This window comes from Panthera tigris, chromosome D3, assembly GCF_018350195.1.
Source record: "Panthera tigris isolate Pti1 chromosome D3, P.tigris_Pti1_mat1.1, whole genome shotgun sequence".
NCBI classification, from domain to species: Eukaryota; Metazoa; Chordata; class Mammalia; order Carnivora; family Felidae; genus Panthera; species Panthera tigris.
The window spans coordinates 2,865,527-2,882,589 of NC_056671.1; the positions used below are offsets into that span (position 1 = coordinate 2,865,527).

Sequence of the window (17,063 nt, forward strand, 5' to 3'; positions counted from 1 at the left end):
GAGGGGCCTCAGACCGAACACGGCTGATGGGTGGTCTCTGCAGCACCGGGCGCATGGCGGTCGGCCTCCGCGCAAGCCACCTTCCCCGGGTCTCGCGTGCACCTGCGGGCATCCGTCCACACAGCTCCGCCACACCCGGGCCGCCGTAACCAGAAGGCGGGACTCCCAGGGCGGACACCACCCAGACGTGGCCCCGCTTGGTGCGGACATCGCAGCCGGTCTCAGACACCCTGTCCCTCGGGTCGCCTGCTGCAGTGCAGAGCCCGGTCTCCTACAAAGAACCTTTTTCTCTTCCTCTTCCGGGCCCTTCCGGTAAATGTCCCGGACTTGAGGCTCATTGGCTCACGACTGAGCCATGTGTCTATCTCCGAGCCAATCACGATGGGCCTGAGGCTGCCATCTTTGGATTGGCTGGGCGCGGGTCACATGACCCCCTTTGGAGCATGGCTGCCGTGTGTTGGGCGGCTTCCCGAAAGGAGAACCAGGGAGGCTGTGACGAAGACAAGGGGGGCGTTCGGATGTCCGCTGGCCTGGAAACCAGGTCCCCGGCTCGTTTCCTCGGCTGAACAGAAAGACTTCCTGTAGGCGGAGGAAGGCGACCTCATGTCGCCCGGGGCCTGAAATCGCCCCATTTCCCTGCAGCCGCCAAGCGGGGCGAACTGGATTTCACCCTTCCCAGCCGAAGGGCCCTTCCTCCTCAGCTGCTTGGCTGTCCTGTCCTGCTGCGTGGCTGTGCGGGGACACAGAGTCCACCCATGGGGGCAGGTTCCTGGCCACCCCTTCCCACCTGCCCGTCCGCCTCGCCCCCGGCACCCGGCGCTTCCAGGAGCCCCCTGCCCTCCCGGACCTGCTCTCAGTCAGGTAACCTGGTGCTGCGAGGCCCACGGAGGCCGAGAGCGGCAGACGCGACACGCCGATCGGGGACCGAGGTCGTGACGTTTTCCTGTCCTCAAACTGCACGTGCTCTTTCCGGTGCAGACCGGACAGCCAAAGGGCGGGCGGGGTGGCGAGGGTGGACATTTCGGTCACTGTTGCCAGCTGTGCACAGGATCCGTGGGGAAGCAGGATGGAGGCCGCCTCCTCACGCCTCCTCTTGCTCCCACGGGTCATCCCAGGCGATGATGGTGACTGAGCTTTGAGGCAGCGCAGGTGTGCACAGAGGCGTCTGCTCACCCCTGCATCGCCTCTCATGATTTCAACAGACAGCATGACTTCTTTTAGGTGAATGCCCTCAAGAGGCCGCTCTGAGCATTAGGCCCAAGACTGAGCCCTAGTAATCTGACCACTCTCGGGACCGGAATGGGGACGAGGGGTCTGCAGGCCGATCCGTTGCCTCCATGTGTTCTCAGCCCAGAGAGAGGGGCGCGGCTCTTGGTGGGATGATGCCTCAGTGGCTCCACCAGCACCACGGGTTCACACAGCCACATCCGTTTACTCATTCACTGACTTGCTCACTCGTCCATCAAGCCCTGAATCCTGCCGGCTACATGCCATGGTCAGAACCAAGGATACAGAGACTTACAGTCAAATGAGGAGACCAGTAATTACGGTCCAGGGTGATTTGCAATCCCCCGCAGAGCATGCTAGCGTCCACGAGCTGGGTGGCTTAAAACAACCGCAGTTTACTCCCTTGCAGTTCTGGAGGCAGCAGATCTGAAATCAGATCAAAGTGTGGGCAGGGCCATGTCCCCTTCAACACGTCCTGCCTCTTCCAGCTCTTGGTGGCCCTAGGCATTCCTCTGCCTCTGTGTTCACGTGGCCTCCTTCCCCCGATGCATCTTTCTGCCGCTCCTTTCGTATAAGGACACCAGTCCTTGACTTAAGGCCCACCCTGAATTCAGGATGACTTCGTCTTGGGATCCCTAACTAATGACATCTGTGAAGGCCCTGTTCCCAAATAAGGTCACCCCTGGGGTTCCGGGCGGACGTCAATCTGAGAGGACCTCTTTGTCCCACTACAGACGGGGACGACTCCGGGAGGAGACGAGCACCCTGTGGGGTGAGGAACAGGACCGACCTAAGAAGTGTTCTACCACGTTCTAGGTGGTGTTAGAGCTCAACAGAAAAGCCGAGTGCCAGGGGTCCTACCTGACAAACTAAACTCTGCACCTCGGATCTTGACAGCTTTCCTCTGACAACGTCTTTCCCGAGTGCCGCGCAGTAGGGAGACGAGGCCCGTGCACGCGTGTGCCTGTACGTGCGTGTGTGCGTGTGTGTCTGTGTGTGGAGGGAAGGGTCCAGAAGCGGAGCGGCACATCAAGCAGGACCGAGATGACTGTACACAGTGCCTCCCCTCAAGCCCTGGTTTTAGGGGCAAATCCGAGAACACCGGCCGCCTGCCAGCTCCTTCCCTGCCCGATCCTGGCGGGCCGTCAGGAGGTGTGGGGCGCGGCCTGACTGAGCAAGAGCGCGCCTGTGAGAGCTCCCTGTTCACTGTGTCGGGCGGTCAGACACGCATTGTCTCTGCCCCTCTCCTGGCTGACGGTGGAGAGCTAGGTGGCAGTGTGGGACGCTGCCTGGCTCCCAGCGTCTGAGGGCTGGAAGGCTTGGACTTACAGGCAGAGTGGAATCGCCCTCCCAGGCGGGATGGGAGCACAAAGCTCGTGGCCATCAGCTTCCTGGGGGGCAGGCGTGCGGCCAGCATCACCCACAGCCACGTTAGCCCGATCCGTGACCCCAGGGGGCCTGCCTCAGGTGGGGGAGGTTACGGCCACTGTGGGTCTCCTGCCTCAACCCGCCCTTGCTGCAGAAAGACAGACCCTTGGGATCCGAGGCTCCTGCTGTGATCACCGCACCCCTGTTCATCCCAGGAACTCAGATGCTCCTGGGGAGCCAGTTGGCGAGGGTAACAATGGCAGGGACCGCGGTAGCAAGCAATCCGCCCCAGTGACAAGGAGCAGGTGCTGCCCAGCGCCAGCCACAGGTTGCCGTGTGAAATGTGAGCCTGGGGCTGGCAGATTTTTTTATTGGGGGGCGGTTATAAGGACAGAATCTAGAAACCAGGATTTAACATAAACCCTCCAATGTGTTAACACTGGCTCAATCTTCAAAAACATTCTGAAAACTGACCTGGTATAGTCATTCTGGGGCTCAGACGTGACATCGAGGGAGGTCCCCAGTCTGCAGCCTCTGCCGCCCGGTGGCACCTGTTGGTCATCGTGAAGGTAGGTGACGTCGGCGCGGCCTCAGCTCGGCGCCCAGCCCCCGCCCAGCCTCACAGACCGTGTGTGATGCAATTCTCTAGCAACTCGGGGATACGCTTGTCTGTTCTTCAGATGCCCCTCAAGCACCTGCCGCGGGCCGGGCGGGGTTCACGGCATTGGACGCAGCTTCGCCAGTGTGACTGCTTTTCCGGAGTCCTCGTGGTGAGGGGCGGGGAAGGGGCACGCAGCACACGAGCAAAGCGGTAAACGGACAAGGTCGTTTCAGATCGTGCCACTGGGCCACACATGAAAGTCCTGGGGCGGATGGCCCTTTGGAGGAAGTGGTGTCCCCAGAGGGTGTGACATTTGAGCCAGCCCTCTGAGCAGAGGCGGGCTGGTTATCACAGGAAAGGGGACCCCAAGGGCTGACGTGCATCGTGTCTAGGGGTAGGGGAGGTGGGGCACAGGGCAGTGCTGGGGCGGGAGACGGGGGCCCTGGGCGGGGCCACCTGGCTGTGATGGGGATCCTTCTAAGTGCAAGGAGAACTCCTGGCTGGACCGGAGCCTTGTTTGCAGCTCGTGCAGGGTGGCTCTGAGTGCTGGGTGGAGCCTGGACATGGAGGGGTGAGCGCGGAGGCCAGCCGGGAGAGAGGGGCGCCCCCTGCAGGTGGGGCGCGTAAGCACCGCGTCTGCAATTTGCTGGTGTCCAGACCAGGGACCAAAATAACTTAAAAATCACCACTCCAGGAAAACAGAACAGCCAGCCGTGAGTCCCGGAGCCACCCGAGGAAAGGACCAGCCGACACCCAAGTGTCACGAGCTGTGACTCCCCGGGGGCCAGATGGGGAGCGAGCCCGCGAAGGAGCAAATTCTCCTAAATTCGCCCACGGTCTGAAATTCAAACATGAGCCATATGGCTGTCTCTGATCTGAGCACCACAGACCTACACACTGCAGATCCCCAGTTTGTCATTAACCAACTGAAAAAATGTCACATCTTTCGAAAACAAAAATGACCTTTGAGGGGATGTTCCGGCTGTTAGGAGGACCGGGCGGCCGTGAAGAACAGGCTCCCTCTCAGGACCCGCCGGGCCGCTGGCGAAGCCGCCAGGCCGGGAGGCGCGGGCAGCTTTTGTGGCTGACTGTGGACGCTGCTAAGTGCAAAGCTGACAGACCCAGCTGATGGGCACGTGTTGTGCTGAGGTGTCTTCCTAACCCAAAAAAGCCCTCAAATTCCGATTTTCCTTCCCTCCATCTAGGTGGCCAGATGCCACAAATCCCTGCATTAGAAATTGCTTTCGGTTAAGATGCTTTAGGTCTTAGGTGGATGCCAGTGTATTCCCAGGGAAAAGTGACTTTAATCCGTTATTTTCGACATGGCTCGATAAGATTGGCCGTCATTACTCAGCAAGGTGGCACACAGGGCTGGTACGTTTTCTCTGGGGACTGGGGACAGTGGCGGGAGGGGAATGCCTTAGTTGAGGTCCCCGTTACAAAGGAGCATATAATCTTCCAGGAATGATGAAAGGGGCTTGCTAAAACACTAGCGATTTAGAAGAACCCCTAAGTAAAACGAGGACAATTAAATTCAGCAGATTCACTGACACTTGCTCAGAGGCAGAGAAGGTGAATGCGTGGTAGAAAGAAAAGCTGTGCGTCCCGGATTTCCCATACAGGGACAGCTGCGGAAGGTTCCGGCACGGTGCCTTGTAAGGGATCAGCAAGAATGATTCTGCAGAGCTGAGAACAGAGACCCAGACGGTTATTTGGACAGCTGTGCTCCCAGCAGCGTGGCTCACAACGCCTGACTACAAGGGGACGGGATTCGTCCAGAAAAGGAAATGAAATGTTGACACTGTGCTACAATGACCCTGAGGACATTGTGGGCGGTACAGTAAGGTGCAAGGACTGGGCAGGCGAAAATGCTTCCCCGAATGGTCCTATGTTGGTGCCTCTGCTCCGAGGCACCAGGCACCGTGGCTTCTATTGTGTATGCCCCTCTCTCGGGCTCTGCCTCACTCAACGGATTTCCCTGCCCGGACGGCATCCCTGGCAGTCGGGGCACAGCCTCGTTCTGAGCAGTTCACCCCAGGCTTCGGGCCCTGGTGGCATCTTAAAGCACAGGAACGGTTTGAGGCAGCCTTTTCTAAATTCTAGCCCGGGGCCGGAGACTGCACGCTCACGGAGCGTTCTGGATCTGTCTGCATCTCGGAGCATGACCTGCGGGCCACTGGCTCTCGTAGGTGTGAGCTGCACCGGGCACGGATTCGGGAATGCGGTCCCCATCTATCGTGCTCAATACGTCACGTTTCCATCCCCGTTGAAGTCACACCGACACTGATCCCAAGAAAACCTGGGCTCGTTCGCTCCTGTAGTAGAAAAATAAAGGAATATGGCGGGGGAAAGGCAGCACCAGAAAGGAGAGGACAGAAGTCCCAAAGCAGGCTTTGTGAAGGATTTCCTGTGTGACATCAGGCCAGTCACCTTACCTCTCTGAGCCCGTGTGTCCAGTGAGGAGTCTGCATTCCCTGAGTGTGACCGAAACAATGTTCCCTAGAATGATTTCCTTCCCTCGCTGCCCCCTGGGCACACATGCTTTTTCCCCAAATGCAGTCTGTCTCCACCGCCTGCTCCTCACTGACAAAAGTAGTGACTTACCGTCACGGGGCCCGGCCTCCGGTGGCGGCCCCCGAGGGCCCCCGAGGAAAGACCACTTCGCGTCTCCGCGGCACAGCTGGGTCTAGGAGGCACGGAAAGCCTAGGTATCTCGTCCAAGGTCACCCACGAGGAGATGCTGGGGCTGGGGGCCCGTGTAAGCTGATCCAGTGCCAAAGCACGAGTTCTCATCATGCGCACCCTGCTTCCTCCAGGGACAGGAGCATTTGGTGGCTCACCTCCTCGTTCAGGCTGCACAGTGCTCTTCTGGATCTCTGTCACTCCTCAACCCTCTTCTCTTGTTGGCTCTGCCAGACCGATCCTCGAAACCCTCTTCCAACGCCCAAGATGTAGTGTCGATGTTTACAGCGTTCCTGCACGTGCCCGGGACCGTGCAAGGGCCTCTGTGCACCCTCACCGATCTGCAGTCCCTCATCCACAATTCCCAAATTACATAAAATATGTCTCTACGACCCAGAAATTTTTTTCGGAGGTTTGCGGCAAAAGCATTTCCCGGTCTAATAATGAGGAACCGTGTAAAGTGTTCGTTTAACACACTTACTGCAATTACATTTGTGTGCGTTTTGCTGCGTAAATGTGAAAGAACGTGTCGTGATGGGGTGCTCCCCCAGAAGTGGGTACCACTGCGTGTGTTACTGCATGTACATGTATATGTGCCTATCTGGCCACACACGTGCTGTGTTGACTCCCTCCCCCCCATACCCTCCGCATCACAGCCCGCCTCCCCTCTCTGAGGCCATTTATTATGACAGATGACTTCTTTCCTGCGAGGATCCAAGTTCCGTGTCCCATTTCCCTTCAACAGCCCTCGGTTTCCGGGAAAGCCTCTTACATAACCTCGGGTCTCTTTTTATTTCTGGAGAAGTCAGCCTGCGTGTTGCCTTCAGACCAGCAAGGCCCACGGGGCCTCATCAGAGCTGGGCCTAATGAAGGAAGATTTTCCACAGAGTGCTGATTTATTTTCTTCCCTCCTGAGGTGTGAGCTGTGTGGGTCAGAATAACTTACCCTGCTCTACTGAAGAGAAATTATGTCTCGATGGTTCCCCAAAGGACAATTGAGTCCTCCGTCCGTATGTAAAGGCGGCCGCAGGAATGTTCTGTTCCAAAGCCATAAAAACAGCACAGGGTGTACCTCATTATCATGCTTACGGCAGACTAACTTCTTCCTTAACTGTAAACTCTCCTGACATCTCCAACTGGGATAATTGCGGTGCTTAAGGGAACTTTTGGCCCTGCTAAAAATACTTAGCCACAGTCTGCACAGCAAGTGGTGCACTTACAGGTGATCCCGGAAAGCCTCTGTGGCCAGCATGTGCTAATTCGTCAGGGAGCCCTCCTGGCTCCGATGTGTCTTCGTTCCCCTTGCGTCGCTGTCCACCTCGACCTCACACCCCTGCTTCCGACGCTAGGGAGCCTAGGGGAGCTCGGTCCTACCCGGCGGCGAGGGGGCAGGAAGGAGATTCACCTGCTTAGTTTGGAGACTATACACGCTGCTGCTGGCTCACCCAACCCCAGTTTCCTCCTCTCTTGGGAACGCAGCTCAGCTAAAGTTCCTGGTGTCCCGGCAGCCGCATAAAGCAAATGCCTGAGATTTGGTCAGCGCACTGCACACGGACATGGCGTGTGCCGATGAAGGCCCGGCCCGGAGAAGCCCGGCTCTCGTTCCCCATCCACCAGCTGGACGAAGAAGCCTCGAAGGAGGACAGAACCACAAGGCGGAGAGGACCTGGGTCCCAGAGTCACCATGTGGAGGACGCCCTCTGTGCACCTGCCCGGAACACGAACGTGACCACTGTTAAATCACTTAACCCGGCCCTGACCAGGCGTTGCCCATATTCACGTTCCAGAAGCCTTCCGCTGGGATCTGGGCATCGCCCGAGATGCCCTCATTGAGATATTCTCCCTTTACCCTGAACCAGCTTACCCGCTTCTTTAGTTATTCAGCAAAGACCATGTAGGCTCAGTCGCCCTCCCCGGGAACACGGAGTCCGGCTGGTGATCAGCTACGCCATATTCCACTCACATCACCCTACCAGCTGGTCCGTGCAGCTGTTAGTGCCCAGAGAGGAAATTCCACTTATTTCTTCCTAATCCTGCTGTAGCCGAGAGAACGGTTTTATTTCCATACCCCATAATCCTCCCAGGTGTCCTGGGCTCTTACACTCTTAGGAGTCATTTGAACCCATCTCGGAGGTGGCTCTTGCAAATCAAAACCAGACATCTCACTGGCCATCTCTTGGTCAGACGTCCTCACTGGACGGGAAGCAGAAGTAAGTCTGGGTGCTGAACCAGCTCTCTCGGGGCTTCTGGATCGTGTCAGTGGAAGACACTCGTTATCTCCATCTCGATCCGGTATGCAGAAGGCTTCTGGTCCCTTCTCCTTCCCCAGCCAGTGGGAACTTTTACATACGTTGGGGCAGAGAAAAGCTGGTCTGCTAATGTGCTTCTGCTGCTTTTGTACCAGCAGCCGTTGGGGGTAATCAATTATCAGGTTGTCAGTTGAGAATTTACAGTGATACCAGTGGGTGCAGGTGGATGTTTCCCCCAACCACCTTTACCTGCCTGGGTGCAACCATGTAGGAAACGAGGGTGAGATTTAGCTGGGGGTGGTTTTTCTCTAGGTGAGTCTAACACATGGCAAGACAGCCAGGAGAGTTGGAGGGGGCAGGGTGTAGCAAGAGTCTGCTGATTACCGTAGAACGTGGTGTCTAAACTAGGTAAGGAGAGCGGGCGTGAACAGCAGAACTGGGGGGGACTGTGCTAGAGAGTCTCTATCCCAACATGTCACAGAGCTGGGGGTGAGGTGGGGGAGTGGTAGTGGGGCGGTGAGGGAGGTGGCCGCGGGCTAGCAGGACGAGGGATCGGCTGTCTGCAGAGAGCATTTCAGCCCCTATCAGGTAACCATTCGTCTAGTTGGGGTCTTCCTGGCAGTCTTTTGGGCGCTTACGTAGAACCTTATGTAGGGGAGGGAATTCGTATGAGTGGTAACGTAGCATATCATGGGGTTTTATCAGTGTTAACGCATATATGCCTACCTTATTTATTTATTTTTTTTACCGCTGCGTGGTATTTCACACGCTGTTTTTACCTGTTTACTTAACTATTCCCCTGTGGGTGTACTTTTAGGTTAGTTTCGATTTTGCATTATTAGAGATGATAGCCAATCTCAGAAGGCCCATCACATCTTTCCATTCCTGTCTTATTCTCAAAAACAGAACAAAACAAAAAACCCAACACCTGTACTGATGGAGAAGCGGTCCCAGTTGCCAGAGGCGGGCGGGCGAGGGCGGGAGCATAAAGGGAAGGAACGTCCGCGAGGGAATTTCATGGGCCCTGGCTGTGCTGCTAGGTCCAGAACCCATACGTGTGTCAAAACTCAGGGAACTACAGACGAAAGAAGGAGAATGTTGTTTGTCAGTTTTTTTAAAGATTCGGTTAATTTTTAAAAGTTAACCACTTTCGTATGTGTCGTCCTGACGGCCGGTGCACTCGCGAAAGTACCCTCTCGAGTGGCCTCTCAGAAAGGGGGTCGCGGTCCCAGAGCATTGCATCCTTAGTTTCAGTCTTTCCCGCCACACTGTCTTACAAAGTGATGACACCCATGGGCTTTCCTTGAAGGCAACGTGGCCTGAAGGATGCTTCCTGCCATGCAGTCTGTGGAAAACCTCCACAGAGAATTGGAGATCTAGGTATTCGGAATCCTACAGCGACGCCAATCTGTTTTCCAACTGCTGTCCTTTCTTTTTCCTGGTATAGACTGCCAACGCGGGAACAGAGTGGGAAAGAAGAGTGGAAAGGCATTAGAGCAGGGGTTGAGACCTCGCGTACCTGCAGGGCATAGCTGATAACACAAAGTAGCAATCGTGATTAATAATCGTAACAAATAGTGGAAAACCCTCACATGTTGCTTTCAGGGTGGTAGGCGCCGGACAAGCTGCCTTGCCTGCTGCCGATCATCTGAGCTTCACAGCCAGCCTTCAAATCCCCATCCTACAGAGGAGGACACCGAGCCATAGAGAGATTTGAGCAGTGCACCTGCTGTCGCAGCTAGCCTCCTTCCTGGGGAGGGCATATTCGCATCCTCCTGAAAGGGGTCAGAAAGGGGGTTTCCTTACGAAACGTCTCAGTTAAGTATTGATTCAGTTAGATCACGTCACAACCTCTGGATAAGAACTGGATGAAAATACGGGGCTTGAAGACGCTGATAGCGACCTCATGGCGTCTCGGTGATTCTCGGAGACCCGGCTGGCGGAGCTCACACAACGCTGGCCCTCGGTTCTTCTGACTGCGAACACACTGCACGTGTCACTGCATAACAGACGTCAGCGGACCCCCGTGACATAAAAATGAAATGATGGACCTTTTATTTTCGTTTATTGTTGTCGTTTATTAATTGTGATATAGGAAACAGTTTATGATGACAGTTTACTTTAATGGCTGGCTAACGGTTATAATTGCTGCCCGTGGACCGGGTGCCACTGGGGTCTGTGCTCGCCTCCCGGCCAGCTGGGGGTCGGCCTGCCGCCTCCTCGGTGTGGACTCCCCTCCGAAGCCTCGGCCAGTTACTTTAATGAGAGCCGAAGTGTGGGGAGAGCAATTAGGCTTTCAGAAGGGCGATTAAGGGAAGTGGCTCATTGACACCTGATAAACTCCAACTGTTCAGGCCCAGTTTTAATCTTTGCTCCTATTCCCAGGGAAACAGTCATCTAAGAAGGCTGAAATTAGAGGCCCAGCGCCATCGGGAGTTAATTCTATAGACCGCAAACCTTGCAAATGCTGGAAAAGTGAACAGGCTTAGCAAAAATGGAAGCTGGGTGCTGCATTAACGGCCCAAGGAGAGAGGGTTTTCCTGCCTTTCTCCAGGATGTGCGGATTCGCGTTAACAGGACAGAACAGTGGGGCGCCTGGGTGGCTCAGGTGATTGAGCGTCCGACCCTGGATCTCGGCTCGGGTCACGATCTCAGGGTTCGTGGGTGGACGCGAGCCCCGTGTCGGGCTCTGAGCTGGCAGAACAGAGCCCGCTTGGGGTTCTCTGTCTCTCGCTCTCTCTCTGCCTCTCCCCGATTCTCTCTGAAAATACATTTTAAAACTTTTAAATAAAATAAATTTAAAAATAGAACAGTTCCTAGAACAAAGGTGAACAATATTTGTGCAAACTCACTATGATCACTCAAATCCCACAAAATCTTGCTGAGAACCTACTCAGAGCGAGACATCGCAAATGTGCTGGAGGGCTTACTAAACGTCCACTGAGTGGAGGGACAGCTGACCACGAAGGTTGACGGCCTGCTTCTCAGAATGAGACACTCACAGGGCACACCCAGCACAAATGGGTTTGCAGAAGCCAGCAGTGTGGATGAATCAGATTCGATCCAGGCATCTCTCCCTAACTCTTGATTTACCTGATGTGGTAACTAGAATGTGAACCCTCGCCGCCCCCCCCCAAAAGAAAAGATCCACATCCTAATCCCTGGAACCTGTGGATGGATACGTTGCCTTCCGTGGCCAAGGACACTTTGCAGATGGAGTGAAGGTCGGGGGCTGGAGGCAAGGAGGTTGCCCGGACCAGCCAGGTGGACCCTGTGCTCACGGCTTCTTACGGGAGGGACACCGAGGGCCGGGGGAGGGGGAGGGATGGCTGTCCACTCCCCTGTGCCTCAGTCTCCTTATCTGCACAATGGGCGACAGTCACAGCCCATGCCTCACAGCAAGAATGCAAGGACCACGTGAATTAACGCAGGAAATGTGCTTCTAGCTTCCAGCGATAAAAACAAAGGTTATTATATATGAAAACATGCCTGATTCCTCGGGAACTTCAAACCCTCTTTTTTTTTTTTTTTTTTCTAACTGAAGTGTAGTTGCCACAATGTTGCATTACTTTCAGGTGTAGGACACAGTGAGGCGACACATCTATACATCATGCTGTGCTCACAAGTGTAGCAGCTACGTGTCACCATGTAACACTAATTGCCACCGCAGACCTCGATCCGCGTGCGGTCCCCAGGACTTCAAACCCATTTTTAAAATACACAGTAGGGGCGCCTGGGTGGCTCAGTCGGTTGAGCGTCCGACTTCAGCTCAGGTCACGATCTCGCAGTCCGTTAGTTCGAGCCCCGCGTCGGGCTCTGGGCTGATGGCTCAGAGCCTGGAGCCTGCTTCCGATTCTGTGTCTCCCTCTCTCTCTGCCCCTCCCCCGTTCATGCTCGCTCTCTGTCTCAAAAATAAAACGTTAAAAAATTTTTTCTAAATAAAAAATAAAAATAAAAAAATAAAATACACAGTAACTAACAGAGTATTAATGTAACATATTGCCATTTCAAACTCAGTCCAAAGACAGGAGGAGACTCGACCATAGCTTCCGCGAGCCCGCTGGGCAGTGTTTCTCTGCCTTACAACTAAGTGAGCGTGTGTGCACATGTATGGGCCTGTTTGCACACATAAATTTTGCCGGATCGCTTGCGTTAGATTAAAGTTACTGCTTCCCATTTGATTTCCTCAGGGCCCTGGCAATAACTCGGATCTCTCTGTGGTGTGAGTAGCCTCCGAAAATGGTTCCGACCCGGCTGAATGGCTGCTTAAGTATTGGTTAGACTAAGCTGAAGCGATAGATGACCTTTATCCAGAAAGGCGGGAGAGACGAGTCATGTGAAGGGACACATATCCCGTTGGTCCCCAGCTCCCTAAAGCCTTGATCCAGAGCACACTCTACAGACCCCCCCCCCCATCTTCCCTCCAGTCCCCTCCTCGGGAAGGCTCGCCCACAGTGAGGTCTGCCGTGCCGTGCGGAAGGATGGGCAGGAAATTGCCGGATACTGTAAAGGTGGATAGGGCGCACGTGTGCTGATTTGGAACATTTATTTCTTCTTTTCTTTTCCTGAGCAATAGCTATTTTATTGTGCTTATATTAGTTTGTGTGTGTGTGTGTGTGTGTGTGTGTGTGTGTGTGTGTCTGTCTTGAAAAAGATGAGTGGCGCCCGGGTGGCTCAGTCGGTTAAGCATCCGACTCTTGATTGGCTCAGGTCATGATCTCACGGTTCGTGGGTTCGAGCCCCGTGTCGGGCTCTGTGCTGACAGTGCAGAGCCTGCTGGGAACTCTCTCTCCTTTCTCTCTCCCACTCCCCATTCTTGCTCACTCTCTCTCTCTCTCAAAATAAATAAATAAGCTTTAAAAAAAAGATGACAAGTTACTCCTGCCCTCACGCTTAGCATTCATGGCCGTGTGATGTGATGGGAGTCAGGCCTTCAAAGTGTGCACCAGCGTTTTCTACACGGTAGGGGTAGGGCCGTGGGTGGGGGAGCTTGGCGGGGGAGGGGTGCCTGGCCACTGGGGGAGGTCACAGAGGCTCAGGGGCAGGGAGGGCTGGAATCAATGCCAGGGCTCTGTCCCCAGGCTGTCGCGAACCTGGTGGTGGCAGCTGAGCCTGACCTGGGACCTCACAGGTGGGGACAGAGCAGGTGCACACAGAGGCTCACCACACTGAACTTAACAGGAAGGGTGACAGGTCTTGGCTGCTGTGCCTACCTGTGTGGCCACTCCCGCCCCCCCAGGGGCCGCCGAGGGAGAGCTGGGTGCTCCCACAGGGACCCCGTGACCCCCAGAGGCTGGCAAGCTTCTTCCGGGCTGAGGGAGGCAGGGGGCCCGGGGTCCAGCTTCAGCTCTGCCCCGTCTGCCCTGCTCCTCACCCGAGGAATCAACCAGACCACGCTCCTCACGTTTCTGGGCATAAAGCCCCCGGAGAACCTGCTGAATAGTCTCTGGGCCCCACCTAGAGGCTCCGATTCAGCAGAACCAGGCAGAGGCCCAAGCAAAGCGGGGCTCGGGAGTAGGACCGCCCTGGGTCCCACACCCCCCCCTCACCCAGCTGTGGGACCTTGGACAGACCCTTCCCCTCTCTGTGTCCTCATTGCACCTCAGAGATGGGACCGCTGTGCCGGTCAAGTGGGACGCAGGGAGGCCGCTCTCAGGCCCCTGGGAAACTCAGCTGCCCTGGGGCGTCGTCAGCGTCCGGCCCGCACGACCCCGTGGCCCGGCTGCAAGCTCCGTGGACGCCCTTCGTGATTCCAGGCTGGCGAGGCGGCCGGTGCTTGGCACACAGGGAACCCATGAGTGTCTGCGATTCCTGCTTTTCCCCATGGGGACCACTGTGGTGAAATCTCTCTAAAATAAGCCCGGAGAATGTCACAGCCACGAGAGCCACGGCGCAGGTGACAGACGCGCGCCTGGGGCCCGTCCTCCTGGGTCACCATGACCTCATAGCAGAGCTCCCGCTGGTCGCGCTGTTCCTCTGGCACTTCCCGAAGACCTGGGGGCCACTGCGGGCGTCTCGGCAGGAGGCCCCAGCCCTGACCCACTCACCCCAGCCTGCACTCCTTCCCACACGCCACAGAGGGTCCCCCCCCCCGGCCCCCCGGGGCCCAGGCACACACCGGACCCATCAGGAGAAGCGAGAGCCGGTTACCGTCAGTTTGGAACATTTCTGGAAAGACGGTCCTCGTTCTCTGATCCTGCGAAGCTGCTGAAGAAGCAGTTTTCTCATAGGACGTGAAAAGCAGCCTCCTTCCCTACTGTGCAGCGTCAGGACGAATAACGAGCTAATTAATTAACCCTGCGCTCCGGCCCAGACAGACCCTCCGCCTCCGACCCCCCTTACGGGTAGGGTGCAGCCGCGGGGGACAAAGGCAAGAGCCACATAAACACAGCGGGCTCCAGAGGCGGAGGGGCGGCAGCCCGGGGCCTGACCCGGCGACCCCCCAGCCTCATCGGAGACCCGGGCTCCCGCCTCAAGGCCTCAAGACGAACCTTGCAGCTCCAGCTCTCACGTAATCATTCCAAGTAACGAGAAGGAGAAAGTGAGCCTCTGGGGCTGCTCCCTGTGAGAGATCTTTCTGGAAAGGTCTCCCGGTGCTGCCACTTTTGTCAGATTGACCAGGACTTCGTTGTGCGGTCAAGGGAAGCCAGGACGCGTGGACGGTCACCTGGGGAAGGTGTCACCCCTAGCAGAGCCAAGGTCCTGTGGTCGTCTTGCGGGGGGTGGGGGGACACCGGATGCACCACCCACGCCCACCGCGCCCGCTTTCCCACCTCCCGGCGCTGCACCCACCCGGCTGCCCAGCCAGAAGCGGGGGGGTGCCCCTGACTCCTCCCTTCCCTGCGCCCCCCACATCGAGGGGACAGCACACTGCAACAGCTCCACGTCCAGAACGGACCCCGAGCTGTCCCTCTTGCTCTGCTCTCCTCCTCCGTCCTCCGCAAGCCTCCACTGTGGTCTGCACCCACTCTGCTCCCCGCCGTCCACCTCTGCTCAGGAGCAAAGTCTGACCGGGCCACCCCCTCCCTGCTCAACGCTCTCTGGTTTGGCATTGAGACCCCGGGGCCGTCAAGGGCCTCCGCAGCCCTCACCCCCGAGCCCTAAGCGCGTGGCCCACCTCTCTCCAGGCCTGTCCCGAGCTCCACCGTGGCCGCCGCCTCTCCTGCTCCCCCAGCTCCGGGGCTCCCTTCCGTCCCAGGGCACCGGCATCTGCTCTTCCGGCTCGGGGCACCTTCCGTTCCAGCCTCTCGTGCACCCACATCAGCGTGAGGTCCCCCTGCCCTGATGCCAGGAGATCTCGCCCTGCTCACCCAGACCCCGGCCACTCTCCAGCCCTGTTTTGTCTCCTCGCCACACTCATCACAACCCGGAAATACCTTTTGAAAAATTGATTTGTGTCCTGGTACACGGTTGGACTCCGCCCAGCAGAAGATCGCCAGCCATGAGGGCAGCGAGCAGAGCTGGCCTCTCCTGGCTCACGGCCGTGGCCCCCAGGGCCACAACAGGGCCTGACCCAGAGTAAGTGCTCGGAAACAACTTGTGGGGACGACGGATGAGTGGATGAATGCGCGAAGGCCGTTTGAGGCACCCTGGATGACATCGGAACGGACAGCGGATGAAGTGTGGGGCAGGCCTGGGGGTCATCAACCAGTGTGCCCTTTGGAAGAACAAAGCCGTGGGCAGAGTGCTCGCAAGCCAGTGAACGGCAAACCGGTAAATAGTGCATCTCGAGAGCGCGCTCTGAGAATTCTTCCCCGACCACGAAGCGGCGGCACCTAGATGCAGTAGCGTCTGGCTTCCGCCCACCCCAGAAGCACAGAAGACGGGGGCTCCTTCCCAGAACGACGAGATTGCACTGGACAACTTAACGGAAAATTCTCGGTTCCCGCTGAGGCACTAAATCGTCGGCTTCCACACGGAAGCCTCGTCGCCTGGGACAAGCCCTTGACAAACTGTTTCTTTATTTTTTCATGGAAATGTTATGGGCGAAGAAGATCAACCAGAAAGTTCTTCGCCCAACGACAGCCTCGTCTGTGAGCAGCCACGGCCGGAAGGACGAGAGAGTCCGCAGACGGGTGGTGCTTTGTGCGTGCGATTATAGTGAGTTATTAATTATGTGTTTGGTCTCGGCTTGAGTTACAAGTTGCTCATAGAGAAAGAGGGCTGTCTTCCTCTGCCTGCGTGGCTCGTCACTGCCTTCCACCTGGAAAAATAGAGCCTCCTGCCCGGAGATTCTCGAGTTCTCGTGACTGAGGTTATTATAATACGAAAGTTAAGCTCGGAGAGCTCTGATCTGGGTAGTTGGGTGCTCCAGGGATAAGGGCCGTTAGGGCTTTAGGTCACCCTGGGCACCCGTGAATGGAAGCCGGCATCCCCAATGTGTGCCATTAAGCCACTGACTTAAGCCACATTAAGCCACTGTGACTGGGCAGTCACAACACAGCTCAGGGTCGTGTCAGCCGGGTTAAGAAGTACCTCGGCCGTATTTGCCTGGAGAGTGACTCCAGATCTCCCCCTTAAAGCCCTCGCAGGTGGAAGGCAGGTGCTGGTCTGGGTGGGTGGTGAACTCCCACGGCCCTGCATTTGGTGCGTGCCCTATTGCTACCATTTCTTTAACTACTTCCCAAGAAGATCAAAATACAGCTGTAAACCAGAAGCCTGTGAGATATGAAAACAAAGCATGATTTTAGCTTTTGATGAAGATTTCAAGCCTTTTTTTTTTTTTTTGGAAGAGATAGCTCCCGTGAGACCCCCAGAAACGAGAGGGAAGGAAGCCCTTCGTTTCATGGCACGGCCTCAGCCGGTTTGTTGCAGAAATAACACATAGGCACGGCATGTCAGGGTTTGGACCTAGTGGGAACTCGGGAAACAGTCAGCGAGACTTGGGGGACTCAGGGCTCCGTGATGAATTTCCCTGCTTAGTTTCCTTCACTTAA

General features: G+C 56.3%; 1 long non-coding RNA gene across 1 annotated transcript; it reads left to right on the forward strand.

Annotated features, from left to right (window-relative positions):
- Positions 1–448: 448 nt before the first annotated feature.
- Positions 449–10,184, forward strand: LOC122232618. Its single transcript, XR_006209977.1, has 2 exons — positions 449–861; positions 9,733–10,184. It is a non-coding gene; the product is annotated as an uncharacterized LOC122232618 (long non-coding RNA).
- The last annotated feature ends 6,879 nt before the right edge of the window (positions 10,185–17,063 follow it).